Source organism: Enhydra lutris, unplaced genomic scaffold, assembly GCF_002288905.1.
Source record: "Enhydra lutris kenyoni isolate GAN:26980312 unplaced genomic scaffold, ASM228890v2 scaffoldscaffold22, whole genome shotgun sequence".
In the NCBI taxonomy this organism is placed as follows: domain Eukaryota; kingdom Metazoa; phylum Chordata; class Mammalia; order Carnivora; family Mustelidae; genus Enhydra; species Enhydra lutris.
This window is the reverse complement of record NW_019154106.1, coordinates 25,259,880-25,278,768: the sequence shown is the minus strand read 5'-3', so window position 1 is coordinate 25,278,768 and position 18,889 is coordinate 25,259,880. Positions and strand designations below refer to the sequence as shown.

At 41.3% G+C, this 18,889-nt stretch overlaps 1 pseudogene; it reads right to left on the bottom strand.

The window, feature by feature from the left end:
* Positions 1-15,032: 15,032 nt before the first annotated feature.
* Positions 15,033-15,290, bottom strand: LOC111150308 (annotated as a pseudogene).
* Positions 15,291-18,889: the final 3,599 nt, after the last annotated feature.

Here is an 18,889-nt window from a genome sequence, read left to right as displayed (position 1 = left end):
GAAAAATAAAATAAGACAAAATCAGAGAGGGAGACAAACCATAAGAGACTCTTAATTAATGGGAAACCAACTGAGGGTTACTGGAGGGGAGGTGGGTGTGGGGATGGGGTAACTGGGTGATGGGCATTAAGGAGGGCACGTGATGCCATGAGCACTGTAATAAGATTGATGAATCACTGAACTCTACCTCTGAAACTAATAATACACCATATGTTAATTAATTGAATTTAAATAAGATTAAATTTTTAAAAACCCAAATACATCTAATAAAGTATAAAATCATGGACTAGGAAAGATACTAATAGTTGAATATACTTCCATTACTTACATCTCAAGTGCATAGAACCACAGTTGAGGTTCTTGAGGTTGTAGCATAACGTTTTTGAACTAAGCAAGAAAAATGAGTTGTCTCGGTACGTTGAGAACCTTGATATCTAGACCCTCTTTATCTTTTCTCTCTCTTTGGTTCTAAATATGGCTTAATTTTTGCACCCTCATGACGGAAACAATGAATTAACCCTTTGGAAAATAAGGCATCACTTATTTTAAGTCACTCAAACAGGATTGGCCAGGGAATGTGGGAGCTCCTTAGATTGTCAGATGAGAGCTCAGGATTTCTTCATTGGAGAATGACCAAAGTGAAAGCTCACTTTAACTAAGAGCTGGCCTTTCAAAAAAGGCTGTAGACACAGGGGTGACTTGTTGATGAATTAACTAGGCAAACATGAGGATCACTCTGTGGGTATGAGAAGCACTTCACTTTTCTAACCTTTTTTAAACTCTTGGCTTGCCTTTTGCCCTGAGATTTCATAGGGTATTACACAAGGTAATGACCTCCAGAATCACATTGTATGATTGCCCTGCTGGGGTCTTGCAAAGGGTGGCGTGGCCAGTGGGAACTGAAATCCAAGCTCTTCTCCCCTAGTGCAATGTTCCCCTAGAGGGGGTGGGCTTTTTAATTTCACACAAAGGCATCTTATGGTACAGTGGAGCTGATGGGAGGTCATATCCTCAATAAAGGAAGAAACAATAGAAATTCATTTTTACCAGCCATAAGTGAGTAGTCATGAAGGCAGGCTTAGAAAAGGAATGTAAAAGAACTTTGGTTAAATATCAAGGTCTGAACAAATGTGTTCATACACCTACTTTCTCCTTAAACCCCACTTAAAAAATATCTCTATCTAATCCTATATGTAGGTTGGTTACAAGAACCATGTAAGATAGTTATTATTGTCCCTATCTATAGGTCAAGAAACAGGCTTGGAGGGATGAAATAAATAGTCTCTGGCAATATAATAGGGAGTCAGGATTCCCACCCAGTTGTTTAGTTCCAGAGCCCTCACTCTATCTCCTGTGTTATTCTGCTTTCTTTGTACAGTTTACAAAATGTATTTGGATCTATTTCCTCATTTGGTACTCCCCACATCCTGTTAGGTAGCCTGGCAAGTATTAATATCCCTACTGCTCAGACAGAGTCTCTGAATGATGCAGTGACTTGCTCAAGGTCAAACAGCTTGAGTGAATGTCTGAGTCTTATGAATGCACTTACCCTGCTACTGAAACTGTCAGAACACCAAAATAGATGGGAAATACTGCTGAAAGCTACCAGCATTCTGCCAATAAAGCACGATTCCACATGCAGTAGAGACTCCCATCCAGCCGTCAGTCCTTATGTAATGAAATACACCATGAAATTTATCCTGTAGGTTTTGCTACAGTCTCAGTAGTCTTGTACTGCTGTGTCACAGAATGGCATTTCATATGGCTTTCTGGAAAACTAGATGAGTGTTCAAAGGGCATAAAGCATCTGATGGGGATAAAAAGACCAGAGATTAAAAACACATGCTGAGGTCCCCGGAAATGCTGGGGTTAGAAATTCCGGGGTGCAGAAGGAATGTCAGCATCGTGGCACTAAATCTCTCAGCCGGCCTGTTGAGAGAAAGTTGCTTCTACCTGGCTGTGTAAATGACCATATTGGAAATGTCAGAAAAAATGAAATTCTTTTTTGGAAGGGGGCCATTAAAAAAGACAATACTAATAGCAAAATTAGAAATGCATTGGCTTTGTTGTACAAGGTCTGTGACAGCATCCCTCCTTGGCAACAGAGCGGTCTCTTACACACATGGGGGTAGAGCATTTGACAGGTTTATGATCTTCCCCATAAAATGGTTATTGCCTCTTGATTCCTGTACCATTTATCATCCAGTTCATAAATTGATCGACAAATCCTATAATATCAAATGTCGGTTCTGATCAGCCTTTCAGTCTTTTTAATATTTATATGATTTCCTTTGACAGAGCTTGGTGCCGCTTTTTCTGGGTGTTGGAGGGTTGAGGGGTGATGGGATGAGGTGGCTCCGAAAAACCTGGGACAACGGACTGGCAGATTTAGAGGCTGCTGAGCAAAACAATTGGGTCACACCTGACAGACGCGCTGTAACAAAGTGTAATGTTGTAACAGTTCTGGTTCCCTGGGAAGATACTGAGTGCTATCTGAGTGCCGTGCCAGAAGTATTTCCGTGGTGATGTGTGGGTTGCAAGGACCCATATACTGTGAACTTGTGCTCATTAAGGGCGAAAAAGAAATTTATAAAAGCTCTTAGCCTGTGTCGACGCGCATGCAACCAGATTGCCATGTACTTCACATCGTGACGCACAGAACTATACAAGGCGTGTGTTAAAAGTTAGGCCAGGGGGAGCTCTCGGGGACATTTGATTTTAAATGGTTTGAAGCCAAGGATTTGGAATTCTTTTGCAGATGTCAGTTTTCTCTTACCCTGCTCGTGTTCTGTCATTCATTCATTCCTTTATCTTTTCATACAAAAAAATTTACTGCTAACTTTGTAATTCGAGGGAGCCTGTATTATTAGTCTGTTAGGACGAATAAACGTCATTTGGCAGGGACATGCCAAATGCCATATTCGGGATCCTTCCTGCTCAGAGGAAGAAGAAATAGTCTTTCCCCTGAGAATGTTCTCATGATGGACACGAGAAGCCTGGGGTGGGAAGTGGTTGCAGATGCTGAGCCTCGGCTCTTTCTCTTCGAAGGCCTGCTCTTCCCTGGTACTTCGTGAAAGGCTGCCTCCTGCATGGTCTGGTCCATAGGGATTGAGTGGAAGCTTATTGTGACAGAGCAGAGAAGGAGTTGTGGTGGGGGGGGCGGGGAACAGTCCCGAGTATCGCTTAGTTATAGGTGCCCCATGCCAACGCTGACTCAGTCGCACAGTGGTTTCTCCAGCCAGATTTTTCAATTAGCTCAGCATATTGCCTGAGGGCTCTAATTGCATATGTTACTAGACTACATGGTTTGGGATTAGCCTTTTGGCAAATCCAGAAGCAATGTCATCCCTCATACTTATGGTGATTTTTATCTCAGGGGGCTCCTTATAGCTTTCCTGCCAATAGGCCTTGATCCGGGACACCCTATAACTTCCCCCAGACATTTGGATGTTTCAAAACATTGAACCTTGAATAGGATTCAAGGCTGTTTCTTGCTCTTATGCAAATTTCATCCTCCTCCTCCCACGCCCCCCACCCAACCTTGAAATTTTGTATTTGCGTTTCTATGGGGGAAGGGTAAAATCACTGTCTATCAACAGAGCTGGATTCTGTTCTCAAAGTAAAGGACAGAGGATAGTGAACCCTGCTTCACGCATAGGCACCTGCCTCTGTCTGTTGTGTGCTAGATATTCTATGAGGTCTCAGGGGTTTAAATTCAAGTTTTATTGGAATAGCCACGCCTTTTCATTTGCTATTACTTACATCTGCATTTGCCCTACAGGGACAGTGTGGAGTGGTTGACACAGAGCCCATCTGTCTGCAAAGCCTAAAATATCTACTATTTGGCACTTTACAGAACAATACTTATGGACCCCTGAGTAAAGACTGGGCATTCAGAAAGAAAAGCATGCTGTTTCTGTTCTCGAGGGGGAAACAAATTCATAAGAGCAAAAAATGGGTCCTAAGTACCCTGAGTGCTGGAAGTAGAGAATGGGCATGTTAGCTCTTTTGAGGCACCTGGGGAAGGTTCCCCACCCAAGGAAGTCACAGTCTTAAGTTGGATTGCTTTCAATATCTGGGGAGGAGAAAGAGCATTTCCAGCTGTGGGAATAGCTTCTACGAAGGCATGGATGCTTGCAGTATTCTGAGGGAAACTCAGGCAGCTGGAGTGTAGGTGGGGAGGGCAATATTCCTGCATGCAGGCTGCAGGGGTGTTTTTAGTGGGCCTGGTCTGGGTCTAGAAGAGACCCTTATAGGCCACCTCTGAGCTGTGGGCCAGTGGAGGAGGGAGTGCAGCAGAGAAGTGACAAGATAGGATATATCCTTTGGAAAGATCGCGACTTCCACTGCAATGGGAAGGGGACAAGAGCAGGGCCAGAGGGAGGGGGTACATTGAAAGTCTTACTTAATACACATCCTCTCTTGAGCAGCTACAGCCCTGTTTCCTCCTTAAAGTAAGTTCTCTGTCTCTATTATACCGATATCATTTCCTAGTTGTAAAGATTACCATCCCAGGATTGTTTAGGTTGTAAAGACTCCCATACCTAAGTGTTATTCAAAGCCTGAGCTCTCAAGCATTATTTTAATGGGTCCATTGAAATAAAATGGCAGCAAAAATGTTCTCCATGAAACTGTCATCTTTTTTTCGCAAGACATAGTGCATGAATTCACATTTTATATTTATTTTATTTTGCTTTGATTATGATTACTTACACCTTTGCCTACCACCATGCCAGGCACAGAGAGGGTGTCCCATTTATATTGATGAATGAAAGAATGGCGGAATGCAGCTGAGCATGGTGGCCTAGGGAGCCAAAGGGAGTGATGGACTCAGGGGACATTGGTAAGGGTCTCCCAAAAGGCAGCTGGCCCCCTGGGAGAGAGTCAAGAGAGGTGTCTAGGTCACACCATTCTTTGTTCTCTTCCTTGAGTAACTACCTCCACTGAAACAGGCACTAAAGAAAGTCAGCTTAACTGTATGGGTATAACTAAACGTCACTTTCAGTATGACCGATGGGTTCAAATTGGATTCAGTCTTCTTATCTCTTTATTGTGGAAAATCTGCATCTTGTTTTTTTGTGTTACCACCAGATTTCTCATGTTCGTATGGACGGACATCTACATGGTAGGCAGGTGTGCTGAAGTTGTGGTGGGACTGATGCAGTTGGAAGGTTGCGCATTTGAAGCGTATGGATTTCAAGGAGCAGGTTTAGCTTTGGTTCTTACACAGCATGTGGTCATCCGGTGGGGGGAACATGAAGCCCTTTTATATCAGGTGTTAAATAACCGCTGCTTCTCTCGAGTGTGCCTCCTGATGCTCGGGCTGCCCTTCCTGCTCATTCCTGGAATTGCCTGGGTTTCCCGCATGCTGTCTTCTACAGGATTAATGCCTGGCAGAGAGGACAGCCCTGGCTGCTGCTCCAGGGTTCTGTCTGATTGGTTGGTATCAGAGCCAGTGGGGACACCCATGAAGTTCTTGCTCCAGAGCTCTCCCAGGACCCCAGAATTCTACACCTTTTTTTACCCACTACGCAGGGGTTGCCATTGTGCCTGCCAGCTGGCTTTCCTGGCTCTTGTCCCCTGGTTCCTGTCCCTTGGCTTCTGCTCCTGTGTTTCCTTTATACCAGATCAAGCTTGGACCTTGGTAGGGGAGGTAGACCCCATGGCAGTGATGCTTACACTTGACAAGCAGATATTACCTGTGCTGGATTCCTGGTGTAGCAGTGGTCCACTGCAGGGAAGGGTGCCCTACCCCGGAGTCACCATTGTGTTTTTGCTTGCAGGAGTAGCAACATCTGTGGGATTTGGGGCCTGAGAGACTTGGAGAGATAGGAAGAATGGGGGCAGGGGAGGGTGACAGAAATAGTGAACATTGCAGCAATGGCCAGACACGGCAGGCTTCCTTGCACGTTGGACACTCCTGACATAAGAGGGAGGTGGGGATGCCTGGAGTCAAGGGGATGAATCACATTTCTGTTTAATGACCTAACTCTTTGAAAATCCATGGAATACCCACTCATCGTGGGTACCAACTACATTCATTTTAATAAATGTGAGAGCTAATGTTCACATGGGGCTTCTCTCCCAGACATCATATACGGTGACTTATTCGAGTCCTGTAATAAGCACCACAATCCCCATTTTACAGATTAGGAAGCTGGAGTTATTTATAACAATTGTAGTATAATCAGGATTCAAGCGCATAAGCTGGAAGGCTTAGTTTTGACCTAATTAACTATGACAAGCCACCAAATGATTTCTGTTGTGACTTAGTTGATTATAGAGTCATTGAGTTCAGAAAATATTTAGACATTATTATAAGAACTAGCAAAAAAAAAAAATATGGAATGTAATTGCTGTTGCTTGAGCAGAAGCCAAGAGAGGATTCAGCGCCATAAATAACACATTGCTCTTGGTAAAGAGAAGTTTACAGTTTAAGACTACAAATGACCCAATGATTATCAAGAGATTGGAAGAGTTTGTTTATGGGCTTTCTGTCAAATTTTGACTGAGACATGGTCTGAGGCTAGTGTCAGCCTAACAAAGGATAACACCAATAATTTATAATATTGGGGGGAATATTCATCAGGTAAACAACAGTTGTTACAACTTAGATGACTTGGTAACTGGTTCCATAAATATATATATGGTTTAGTTTAAAGATAAAATTGGGACAGAGGTTTTCATTTTGGGTTTATATATTTATTTCTCTACACAGTTGTTAGGTGTGTTAAATGTAATTTGATATTGTAGTTACATAGTGAAATAAATCAAATAGGTAGACTGATGGATGTGAAAAATGCATCATAAACTGTAACATGCCCATAAATTGTAATGGGAAGCATTAATGTATTATTTTATACATGTATATATATTTTTTAAAAAAGCAAGACTAAAAGGGGTTAGAAATATGCTCTTGATTTAACGCTGGGGCTGGGAGTCAATACTTCTCCCCTATAAAATAATTGAATCTATGCGGTAGCTCAGTTGTGTGTAGATATGTACTTCAATTAAGGTGGTATAACACAGCGATAATAGCGTGCATTTTGAAGTCACAGGGATCTGGGATTTATTTACGTCAAGTCTAATCTTTGCAAACTTGACAGTTTCTGAACCCATTTTCATTTTTGTAAAATGTGGGTAAAACGTCTACAACCTTAAGAATTAGGAATGTAGGGGTGCCTGGGTGGCTCAGTGGGTTAAAGCCTCTGCCTTCGGCTCAGGTCATGATCCCAGGGTCCTGGGATCGAGCCCCGCATGGGGCTCTCTGCTCAGTGGGGAGCCTGCTTCCTCCTCTCTCTCTCTGCCTGCCTCTCTACCTACTTGTGATCTCTCTCTCTCTGTCAAATAAATAAAATCTTAAAAAAAAAAAAAAAGAATTAGGAATGTAATACTCCTATCAGTGCCCTGAATATATTGATAAATATTATAGGTTTATTTCTGACATCTTCCATTTCTCCTTTATGCTCTCAAGAATTTGGTCTCCGTTTCATTTATTTTAAATTATTATCCTAAATGCAAGGAAATTCTATTTTAAATTAAAACCCATTTTTTTAAAATTATAAAATATGTAGTCATATAGAAACCTTGGGAGGCACTGAGAAACAAAGAACAAAGTGAACACGTATTTCTTTCATCCCTAGAGAGAATCATTATTAATTTACCCAGTCTTTTTATGCATAAATATATCTTCTTAAAAAATATTCCATATTCTATCTTGTAACCTGCTCTTTGCCCCTGAATTTATAGGGAAATAATAATTTCCCTTTGTCATTAAATGTGCCACAACATTTAAATGGCTATATGCTGTGTGAATATAAAAGCCAAGGACGTTATGACTTGCAAACCAAATCTCCAGTTACTTTTGGGTTTGTTTTGTTGTGTTTTGTGTTCTGGTGGATGGGTGGGAGAAAGTATGAATTGTTTTTAAGGTATGTTTCTCATATTTGTTTTCCCTAATCATGGTTCACTGGTTTTGAAAAATGTGACTCAGTCCATACCTTATGCATGATAATGCCAGGATTTAGTAGCATAACCCTCCCAGGGAATTCATTGCCTGCCAAGACCTAGAACCGCAAGATTTACTGATGCCAGAGAATTTGCTATCAACAGGAGTCACAGGAAAGGCATAGAGTTACTGTCTGTCTTTCAGTTATTCCTGCAGGAGCACCTGCCTTCCACTCTGCACCGGCCACCTCAGGTTGCCTGAAATATGCAAACCAGCAAGTGACAAATGCTTTTCGGAAAGGTACAATTGCATTCAAATTGAAAATGGGGGAAGTGGATCAAAGAAGAAAGAAAGAAAGGCATTAAAAATTAATCATCCCAGGGCCATAAAGTCAGCTGTAAACCCTTAGCAATAAAAAATTAAATGAAGAAGTTAATGTTTTAAGCAGAGATTTAAATTTTCCAGGGGGGGGATCTTGACAGCTGCAACCGATCGGGTAGCTTGCAAGATTTACAGGGGAAGCCCAAGCGTCTCGTCCCACCAGAGGCTCCCGAACGCATAAAACAGCCATCAAATAAAACATCATTTATATTATTTAGTATCATTGTGAAAAACCTTGGCCATAAAAGGAAATGGCACTTTTGACCGACCTAGAATATTGTTCTATTCAGGACAGATTAAAATGGCAAAAAGTTCAGGAATGCTAAAAAAAACATATCACTGCTATGAAAAGCCCAGAGGAAATATTACAGAAATATACTATATTAGCGAGTTGTACAGCTCCAAGTAATGATATTTATCTATCTGTCTTCCTAGTTCTAATACCAAAGCCTAAACCTGTACCTGGAATCACACATTTATTGGCGGGTTGTCCCGGGGTGGGCTTAATGAACGGTCAGGTCTTCGGACTCCAAATGGAAAGTTGAACCAGACTGATTACAGTTTCCGAGCAAAGTTGCACATATTTTAGGATTTTCCTGACAAAGTTAAAAATTGGGCCCAGACTGATCTAGATATAGTGGTTAAGAGAACTGGTTTTAGCAGCAAAGAGATCCCTCCTTGGAGCTTGGCTATGCCACTTGCTGCAAAACCTTGGAGAAATTGCTTCTCTTCTTCAAGCCTTCCTTTCTCCATCTCCAAAATGGGCATGGAAATAATGGTATTCAGTTCACAGGGTAGTGGTTACGAGAATTAATATAGGTATTAGATAATGAGCATTTAGCACAGGTCTGGGTACTTTGTAAACCTTTGGAAAATAGCAGCTTCTTATACTATTTTCCTGCTAGATAATCATGTGGTGGTCAGATAGATGTGTGGGAGTGATTGGAAGACAGCCTGGGTGGAACTCCACCACCTATAGGTATTCTGGTCCTGTAGATTCTCAGGTCACCTCAGGTCATGATCCCAGGGTCCTGGGATTGAGCTCCACATCAGGCTCCCTGCTCCGCAGGAAGCCTGCTTCTCACTCTCCCACTCCCCCTGCTTGTGTTCCCTCTCTCACTCTCTCTCTGTCAAATAAAGAAAAATTAAAAAAAAATCTGAAAAAGAAAAAAGAAAAAAGGCCAGGCCTTGTTTCCAGGTTCTGGCCAGCTTTAGGGGACAAAGTACTCACCTTCGGATCATTTGAGAAGGACCTTCTAGCTCAACTTCCCTGGGTTTACCCACAGAAATATGTTACTAATGCTTAGCAACTCTAGGAGGGAAGGTTCCAGCTGTTGAGAGGAATTAACACTTATTTAGCTATTTTTTCAAGCTCATTAAAGTTTATGGTGCTCGTGTTTATGCACTGATGCTGTTTCTGTGCTGTACTGTCAGTCTTCGGTTACAGAAAGCAGCTGAGACGTGGAAGGATGTGGACCTCCGATTATTGGTGTGTCAGATGAGAATAATGAAGCGATCTTTTGCAATTATTACAGTTTTTCATTCCAAGTGTTCTTTCAAATGAATTAAGTCTTGTTGCTTTTCCCATAGAAAGCCGGCGCTTCCTATAGGCCCTGGGCCTGCATTCTTCTCTTAGTCTGTCTGACTTTAGTATCACTCGTCCATTCAGCTACCCAAACCAGAACCCCAACTCACATTCCATGTGAATGGGAATGTGAAGAGACTCACTCGTCCTGCGAATATGTGGTCAGCGAATACTCTCACTTCTGGTTTCTGAACTACATCTACCTTCCCTTACTGCTACAGCTACCTTAGTTCCTGTTGCTGTTATCTTGTGATGCCTTTTAAACTCTGTGCTAGTCTGCCTTTGTTCAGTCTTGACCCCCTCTAGCCAGTCATTCCCAAGACAGTCATCATCTTCTTCCTAAAAGGCAGATGTGCTTGTGTCACTTCTTTGCCTAAAAACCATTCAGTGAGTCTAGTTAGGCACCTGTTTGGTGTGTTTCCCACCCCTTCCATCTTTCTTGTCATTGGCCTGTGAGAGAATCATGCGGAATTGCCTGTGGCTCTCCAGTCGGTCAGACTTTGTCGTGCCTGCATTCCCTCTACCTGAAATTTGCCCCCTCCAGCTCTCTTCTGTTGAGACCTCATGGAGATAGCTTATATGATACTTTTTCTAGGACCCATTCAATGACTTTATCCTCATCCTCCCACCTTTCGCCTCACCATCACTCAGTCATTCTGTGTTTCCAAAATAATGAATATGTGCTGTGCTGATTACAAGTTTATTTATCCCACTATACTCTAGACTCCTTGAACATAAGAATGGTGTCTCCTTGTGTTTGGTGCTAGGGACGTAGACATTGTGTGTAGTAGATGCTAAATGATAATGGTTGAATTATTGGATGGATGGATGGATGGATGGATGGATAAGTGAAATGGTACTCTTGTTCCTTTTCTGATTCCCAGCTGTTCTCCACTTTCTGGAACCCACCACTGCAATCTCAAATCTGGGCCTGTTTTTAAAGGCTGAGCCCTTATCATTCCTAACTTTTTCCTTCCTCATTAAAATCCCTCCTTTTTCTCTGCACTGATTTTAATAGCTGTTAAGAAAAAAAAATTGAATGTAAACGACTCACTATCTCCACATTTTCTGTTTTTGATATTAATTCTTATGCCTACTTTCAATTTTAAAAAGAAGGTATAAATTCCTAGGTGAGATTTCAACAAAGATACTAGCGATTTCAACAAAGATACTAGCCAAAGGGTATAGCTTTGCTCTTTCAAGTTACCTTTTTACTCTGAGTACATAGGCCAGCCTGGTTTCACAAAAGAAGAGCTTCCATTTTATAAAGTTAAAAGACAATATTATTAATATAACAACAATGATAAAACCTTCTCATGAGTGCTTGCTATTGTTTGTCTACTATACTAAATCCTTTCTATATATAATGTCATTTAGTCCTCAAAGATAGCCCTGAAAGATAGGCCTCATTTTTCCCATATTGTAGTTGAGGAAATGGAGATACGGAGATGTCCAATGACTTGCCTCAAGTCACACGATTAGTAAGTGGAAAGCTGGGATTTGAACCCAAGCTTTCCAAAGCCACTCAGCCTGTGCCTCCACTGTGCCAGCCTGACTCTCCATGCCGAGCAAGTACAGTGACTTCTCAGAGAAATAGATTCAAACAGATTCCAGCGAACAGATTCAGGAAGTGGGGACTCAAGGGAGAGATGAGGACGATCTGTTCGTTCTAGATGGAATGATGCTAGTGTTCAATAGTGATGAACATTTCTGGCACACCAGGCACTATTCAGAAACAAAAAACAAAACTCCTCAAGTAAAACATGAAGAGAAGAAAATGGAACTAGAAAAATTAAACTCTGAAAGTAACTTGCTTAGGTTGTTCAGTTAATAAATAAGAGGGGATTTAGTAAGAGTTCCAACAACGAACACTCTTATTTTATCAGTTTGATTGAAAAAAAAAAATCCTGAAGCTCAATGTAGCATTCATTTTAATAAGGGCCTTGATATTTATATTTTTTGTCTCTATTATTAGAGCCACCAGCCTAAGAAGTCTACAGTTTTGAGGGTCTTTTTGCTTTGGGCTGTGCTGTCTACATTGCTCTTCCCCTGATCTTTCAGAGGTGTTTATACTTTTTTTTTTAAGAAGAGAAATTCTAAGTACTAATTCAGTAGATTGCCTGTAAGTGAGACCCTGGGACCTGTTGATGTGCGTTCATTCCAGTTCTCGAAACATCCTTTTATTGGTCTTGATGGACGGCTAATTCCTCACAGGCTCCATTATTTCTCACTCACACAAATGCCTTTTCTTTCTTTTCAGGGTTGTGATAGCTTTAAGGAAAGAGGTCAATATTTCAAATGCATAATTAATTTAGTATGCCTCCTCTTTCATTAGGAAGCTCATTTTCTCCTGAGCCTCTCTTTCTCAGTGTTATCTGCAAAGCCCTCCTCAGACTCCCTTAATTCCTTTTGTGAGCACTAGCTCACTTTTCTTTTCCTTCCCTCCTTTCTTCCTTTATTTCTCCCTCCCTCCCTCCCTCCTCCCTTCCTTCTTTAGGCTTATTCTCATTCCTTAACGTTCTTTAACCTGACAAATGGCATGAATTCTTTCCACAATGTTTATTCTATCTTCAGTGACAATTTATGTCTTTGCTGGGTACTGTGGGTCAGAACTCACTGTGGTTCTATCTGTCTAGCATAGTGGGAATGTCACAGGGTGAACTGTAGCTCAAGTTACACTTTGGTGGGACAGCAATGCCTATGATAAGCACAGGAGAGAAGCGACCAGCTGGCAAGTTGAACAGCTTATTTAAAAAAATAAAAAATAAAAAAGAGTTAAAAATTTTTGATAATAGTAAACTACGTATGACATAAGATTTGGCATTTTAACCACTCTTAAGTGTGCATTTCAGTATGTTAAGTACATTAACTGTTGTTGTGTAAATAATCTCCAGAACTCTTTTCATCTTGTAAAACTGAAACTCTATACCCATGAAACAACAATCCCCATTTCCCCCTCCCCCAGTTCTTGGAAACCACCAGTCTACTTCCTGTATCTGAATTTGATTACTTTAGGTACTTTGTATAAGTAGAATTCTACAGTATTTGTCTTTTGTGACTTTACTTACTTTATCACAATGTCCTCAAGGTTCATCCTTGTTGTAGTATGTCAGAATTTCCTTTCTTTTTAAGATTGAATAATATTCGTGTGTGTGTGTGTGTGTGTGTGTGTGTGTGTGTGTGTACGTGTGTGTGTGTACATTCAGAAGTGTAATTCCTGGATCATATTATAATTCTATTTTTAATTTTTTGAAGAATTGCCATACTGTTTTCCAAGTGACTGCACCATTTTACATTCCCACCAATGTAATTCCCAAGAGTTGTGCATAAGAGTTGTGATTTCTCCACATCCTCACCAACACTTGTCATTTTGTTTTGGTTTTGACAGTAACCATCCTAATGGGTGTGAGGTTGAATAGCTTGCTTTTAAGGAGATTGGGAGAAGTTGAAGTTTAATGTGTTACAAGAATTTCTAAGTTGTCAGTCTGAGGGAGGAGAGATAGTGTATAACACCAAGCAGCCTTGGCATCAGGTAGGAATACTGGAATCAAGGGATTCTGATACAGCATAAGGAGCTGAACTCAGGACTCAATTTTGAAAGAAAGGGTGAGAGAAACCTGTGAAAAGGTTGGTCTCAGCCAAACACTGTTTAAATTCACAGTGAGATCTCAACGTGCAGACCCAAAAGACACATGCAGGCAAGTTGGGGCTTCAGTGGGGCGGCTCCTACCAGGTGATTCTCACAGACACTGGGGGGTTGTGTTCACTTTCCGTTTCAAATTAAGTATTGGAAAACTGAGTTCAATTAAAATAAGTTAGTTTGGTAGGAGCTGAGTTGTGTTTCTTGAGCCAAGGAGAAGTTGTCCCCTGTTGTGGGAAGGAAGATCAGTGAAGTGTTGGTTCCACTTATGAAAACCAAAATTCAAGCGTTCCCCTGGTCTCTGGGTCCCACCGACCAACAGATGTGAGGGGAGATTGGAGTTGTGGAAATATCATGAGAGAAAGCATATCTCAATAAGAAATGAAAGGTTGAGAGGACTGACTGAATGAATGACACAGGATTGATCCCACTGGGTCAAAGTACAATGGATAACCAGTTTCTTGCTATGTCTTTTTAAATACATGACTTGAGGTTATGTACAATGTTATAGTTTGTTAAAGGGGATTTGAGCAGAGAAAATAGAGTGTGATGACATAATTTTTCTGATGAGGATGATGTGTAGATATTTGTAGGTCTTTTATCTTTTCCTCTTGGCCCAATTAGCTCCACAGAGGCAAAAAGCTAATAAATGCATATTTGAGGTCAGCTAGTCATTTTCTAGGTAATATACATGTTTAGTGCTCCTAATATGATCCTCAAAATAACTCTACCAGGACTGTCTTCTTATTCCCATTTTATAGATGAAGAATCAGAGGCTCACAAAAGTTCAATAAATTTTTCAAGAATTCAGAGTTAAATGATGAGACCAGGAAAGGTCTCTTGGTATTGGTATTGGTATTGGTAATCTAATGCCAAAGCCAGGATCCCTTACAGGAAACCACCACTTCTAGATTATGCTGATTAGAATATGCAGTGTGGGTCACATATTCTTCTCCTCACTCTGACCTTGACTTCTTTACTGTAACATACCTGGTTTTTGTTTCTGACTCCCTTGTCTTTGCTGCAATGCCAGTGTTTTAATGGAATGACCTTCACTCATGTCATAGGAACGGTCTCTGAGTTACTATCTTTCATGTTGGTGATTAAACCCTCCCCCCACCCCCACAATCCTTGGAGAGACAGCCTCATTAAAACCAATCTTAGGAATATGACTTATTAATTCTTACTATGTAGTTACCCATTTTATTTATTTATTTATTTATTTAGTTAGTTAGTTAGTTACTGTTGTTTAGTTTTTATGTCAAAATCATAAACTTAACTCTGCAACCAGCTAGACTTGGAGGGAGTAAGGAAAATATGGAGCCCACAAAACTGCAGCAAGAGCACAAAGCTTGTAGGATATTTCAAGCAAATGGGAGTGAAGGGGTGCTCTCTTGAGCTACAGAAGGAATGGGCCGGTAGTTAAGATAAAACATGAGTAAAATTTATTAGATTTGTCCACAGTCTGCATTGGTGATCTACTTGCTGGTCTTGCCATTCCTGGATCCAGAGCTATCCATGGCTTCCACAGTATTCATGCCCTCTTTGACCTTGCCAAAGACCACATGCTTGCCATACAACCCCTCAGTCTTGGCAGTGCAGATGAAGAGCTGGGAACCATTTGTATTGGGTCCAGCCTTTGCCATGGACAAGATGCCAGGACCCATGTGCTTCAGGATGAAATTCTCAACATCAGATTTCTCCCCATAGGTAGGCGGACTTGCCACCAGTGCCATTATGGTGTGTGAAGTCCCCACCCTTGCACAAAATTCCCTGAATAATCCTGTGAGAGGAAGACCCTTTTTAATGAGATCCTCTCCCCCCAGTGCTCAGGGCATGAGAGTTTTCTACTGTCTTTGGAACTTTGTAAACAGCTTGAAGGAGATCCAGCCCAAGGGCTCACCGGCCATGGCAAGGTCAAAGAACATGGTGGGTTTGACCATGGTTGGGTGGCCTGGGTGGCTCTGGAGCAGGGTTGCAAGGCCTCTAGTTATCCATTTTTAAAAACATTTTATTTATTTATTTGACAGAGATCACAAGTAGGTGGGGGGTGGGGGGTAGCAGGCTCCCTGCTGAGCAGAGAGCCTGACACGGGGCTCGATCCCAGGACCCTGAGATCATGACCTGAGCTGAAGGCAAAGGCTTAACCCACTGAGCCACCCAGGTGCCCCTATAGTTATCCATTTTAATCCTCATAACAACCTATAGGGCCAGGCACCAATATCCCTGTTTTGGGGATGAGGCAGTAGAGATGCAGAGGATAAGAATTTGCCCACGGTTGGGGCTCCTGGATTGTTGAGCATCCAGCTCAGTTGGTTGAGTGTCTGACTCTTGATTTCGGCTCAGGTCTTGATCTCAAGGTCCTGGGATTGAGTCCCACATCAGGCTTCGTGCTGAGTGTGCAGCCTGCTTAAGATTCTCTCTCTCTCTCCCTCAGCCCCTCCCTCTTCTTCCTGTTTGAGAAAAACAAACAAACAAATAAAAAAAAAAAACAACCCCAAAACAAAACAAAAAAGAACCAATTTGCCCAAGGTTACTCTACTAGGTGGTGGAGACAGGAACTGAGGCAGGAATGCCACTCAGTGCCAAATGTTTTGAGCCTGGAGTTTCTATTTTTACACCATAAAGAGCTTCATTACATTTTTAAATTAAAGGATTGGTTGAGTGGAGTTTTATTCAATAACCTCTTTACTCGATCCCCGGTAGTTGAGGTTAAGAGCAGTCACATGGGAATGGAGAGGCAGAGCTGGGGTTTGTATCCAGGTTTAATGGTCCTCAGCACCTCATGTGGCACCAGATAGGGAAACTTGGGTCTGAAGTATCTCCATTCAAGGGCTTTTAAAAATACATTAATTACTGAATTCTCCCATTTAGCTTGGGAAACCTCTGGGCAGTTCTAAATGCTGGTCTTTGGTTCAGATGCTCTCCCTCCTCCCCTCCAGGGTAACTCTCAGCTCTAGAGGAGAAGGTACAGTTGGTGATAAGAAGGTGTGTGGATTTCATAGACTGTAACCTGCGGCAGTGTCTAGTAGAGATGAGCAGGCTTTTGAGTCCAGTCCAGGTCTGGTGCCAACTTTCTTGTTCAACCTCATTTGTTAAACGTCTGTCTCATAGTAGTGCTGAGAGGATTGTAAAAAATACTGTGTGCAAAGTACATACAGCATGATGTTGGACACGAAGAAAGGACTCAGTGCACCACTGCTATAATGAGAACTACCGTTTACTTGCCTTGGGCTGAGAGGTATGATTTTCCTGAACAGGAGACCCTGCACAGCAGGACTAAGTTACACTTAATTCACTGCCATGATGTTTATCTTCTTTGACCATAAGTGTTTATAGTTTCACAAGGGTCTATGAATACTCATGGGTTGACTCTTTCCAAATATGTCTCTTTCCCTTGCCCTTGTTATATTCACTTTTTTGCCTTTTCCTCTCTCTCTTTCAAAGGATGCACATAATTTTTACTCTCAGCTCAAATAAACAATATATGGGGAAAGAAGTGGGACAGAAATGCATTAACCAGAATGTCAAATAAATGGAAAAGAGCAATGAGGAGATATGATTGATTTCCTTCTTTGCTTTTTTGAACAGTTTTTTAAAAAGTCTTTAAAAATATTTTATTTATTCATTTGACACAGAGAGGGAGAGAGAGAGAGAGCGCGCACGCGTGCACAAGCAGGGGGAGCAGCAGACAGAGGGAGAGGGAGAAGCAGGCTCCCCGCTGAGTAGGGAGCCTCATATGGGGCTCGATCCCAGGACCCTGGGATCATGACCTGAATCTAAGGCAGACACTTAACAACTGAGCCACCCATGCGCCCCTTGAACAGTGTTTTAAAATATATCTCTATAAAATTTCATAAACCAAAATCTGGAAATAGGCAAAACAACTCCACAAACCATGACCTCACCATCCTAGTGCATTTTATTCAACCCCTTTTAGTCTTTTTCTCTACGTACTTTTTTGAAATGCGGATGTAAGATGGAGGATAAACATCTTTGTACTGTTTCTTTTAACATGTTGCTATAAAGCCATAAAAAGACATGGATGAAACTTAAGTGAATACCTCTAAGTGAAAGAAGCTAATCTGAAAAGGTGACATACTTCATGATTCCAACTCTATGTTCTGGAAAGGGCAAAACTACGGAGGCAGTAAATTGATCAGTGGTTTCCTGTGGCTTGGAGGTCGGGAGAGAGGAATGAATAGTTGAAGCACAAAAGGTTTACAGGGCAGAATTATTCTGTGTCATATTCTAATGGATACATGACATTATACATTTGTCAAGACCCATAGACCTGTACTATACCAAGAATGAACGTTAGTGTATACTATGCAATTTAGTTAATAATAATGTATCAATATTAGGTCATCAGTTGTATCAAATGCACAACATGAAGGCAGATATTACTAATAGGGGAAACTGTATTGGGAAAGGTGGTACATGGGAATTTTCTCTACCTTTTGCTCAGTATTGCCATAAACCTAAAACTACTCTAAAAGCAAAGACCATAAAAAATAGATATAGTAGAATTTAAAATTTTGAACATCTGTTGTGTCCTTCAAAATAGTCTCCCCAGACGTTATGTGCATGTTTTAATGATTTTGTCTTTGCTAAAAACATGTTATAAGTTCTTGTCAAAAACTTTCTACAGAGATTAGGTGGGTGAGCAAGATAGAGACACCATTTTTAAATTTACATTTGTTTATCATAGGAAGTTTGAGTGGAAATGAGACCTTTTCTCACTTGACTCACAAATTGGATTTGAAGGTTTCTTCCAACTTTCCATAGAGCAAATGGATCCTGGTGGAATATGTGTATAGCCTCCTAAGAGAGTGCTTTGAAAGAGAGTAGTGTTTCTTTGGATCATGAGGTTTTACATGAGAGAAAAGGAAAAATGAAAGCATCATATTTGTACCTGATTTTTTTCTTTCATGGGACAGTGGACGTTGGTGACATGTGACTACCAAATCACAGCAGACCTAGACCTTTAACCAAACCCTAGTTCCACCATTTGCCAACTCTAGAATCCTGGGCAAGTTTGAATCCTCGTTTGTTTTTCCTTAAAATGGGGGCTATTATCTTGGACAGTTTATGTGGAATTTAATGGAGAATGCACAATCTGTGCTTGGAATGTCCTATTCCACACTGCTCAATCATGGTAAAAGTTATTACCAATAATATTGTTTTTATCAAGAGAACATCTGAGCTTAATATTATTTTGTGAGTCTGGTATTAAAAAACTAAAGGTAGGGGCGCTTGGGTGGCTCAGTCTTTTGGGTGTCTGACTCTTGATTTCAGTTCAGGTCATGGTCTCAGGATCCTGGGATCAAGCCCC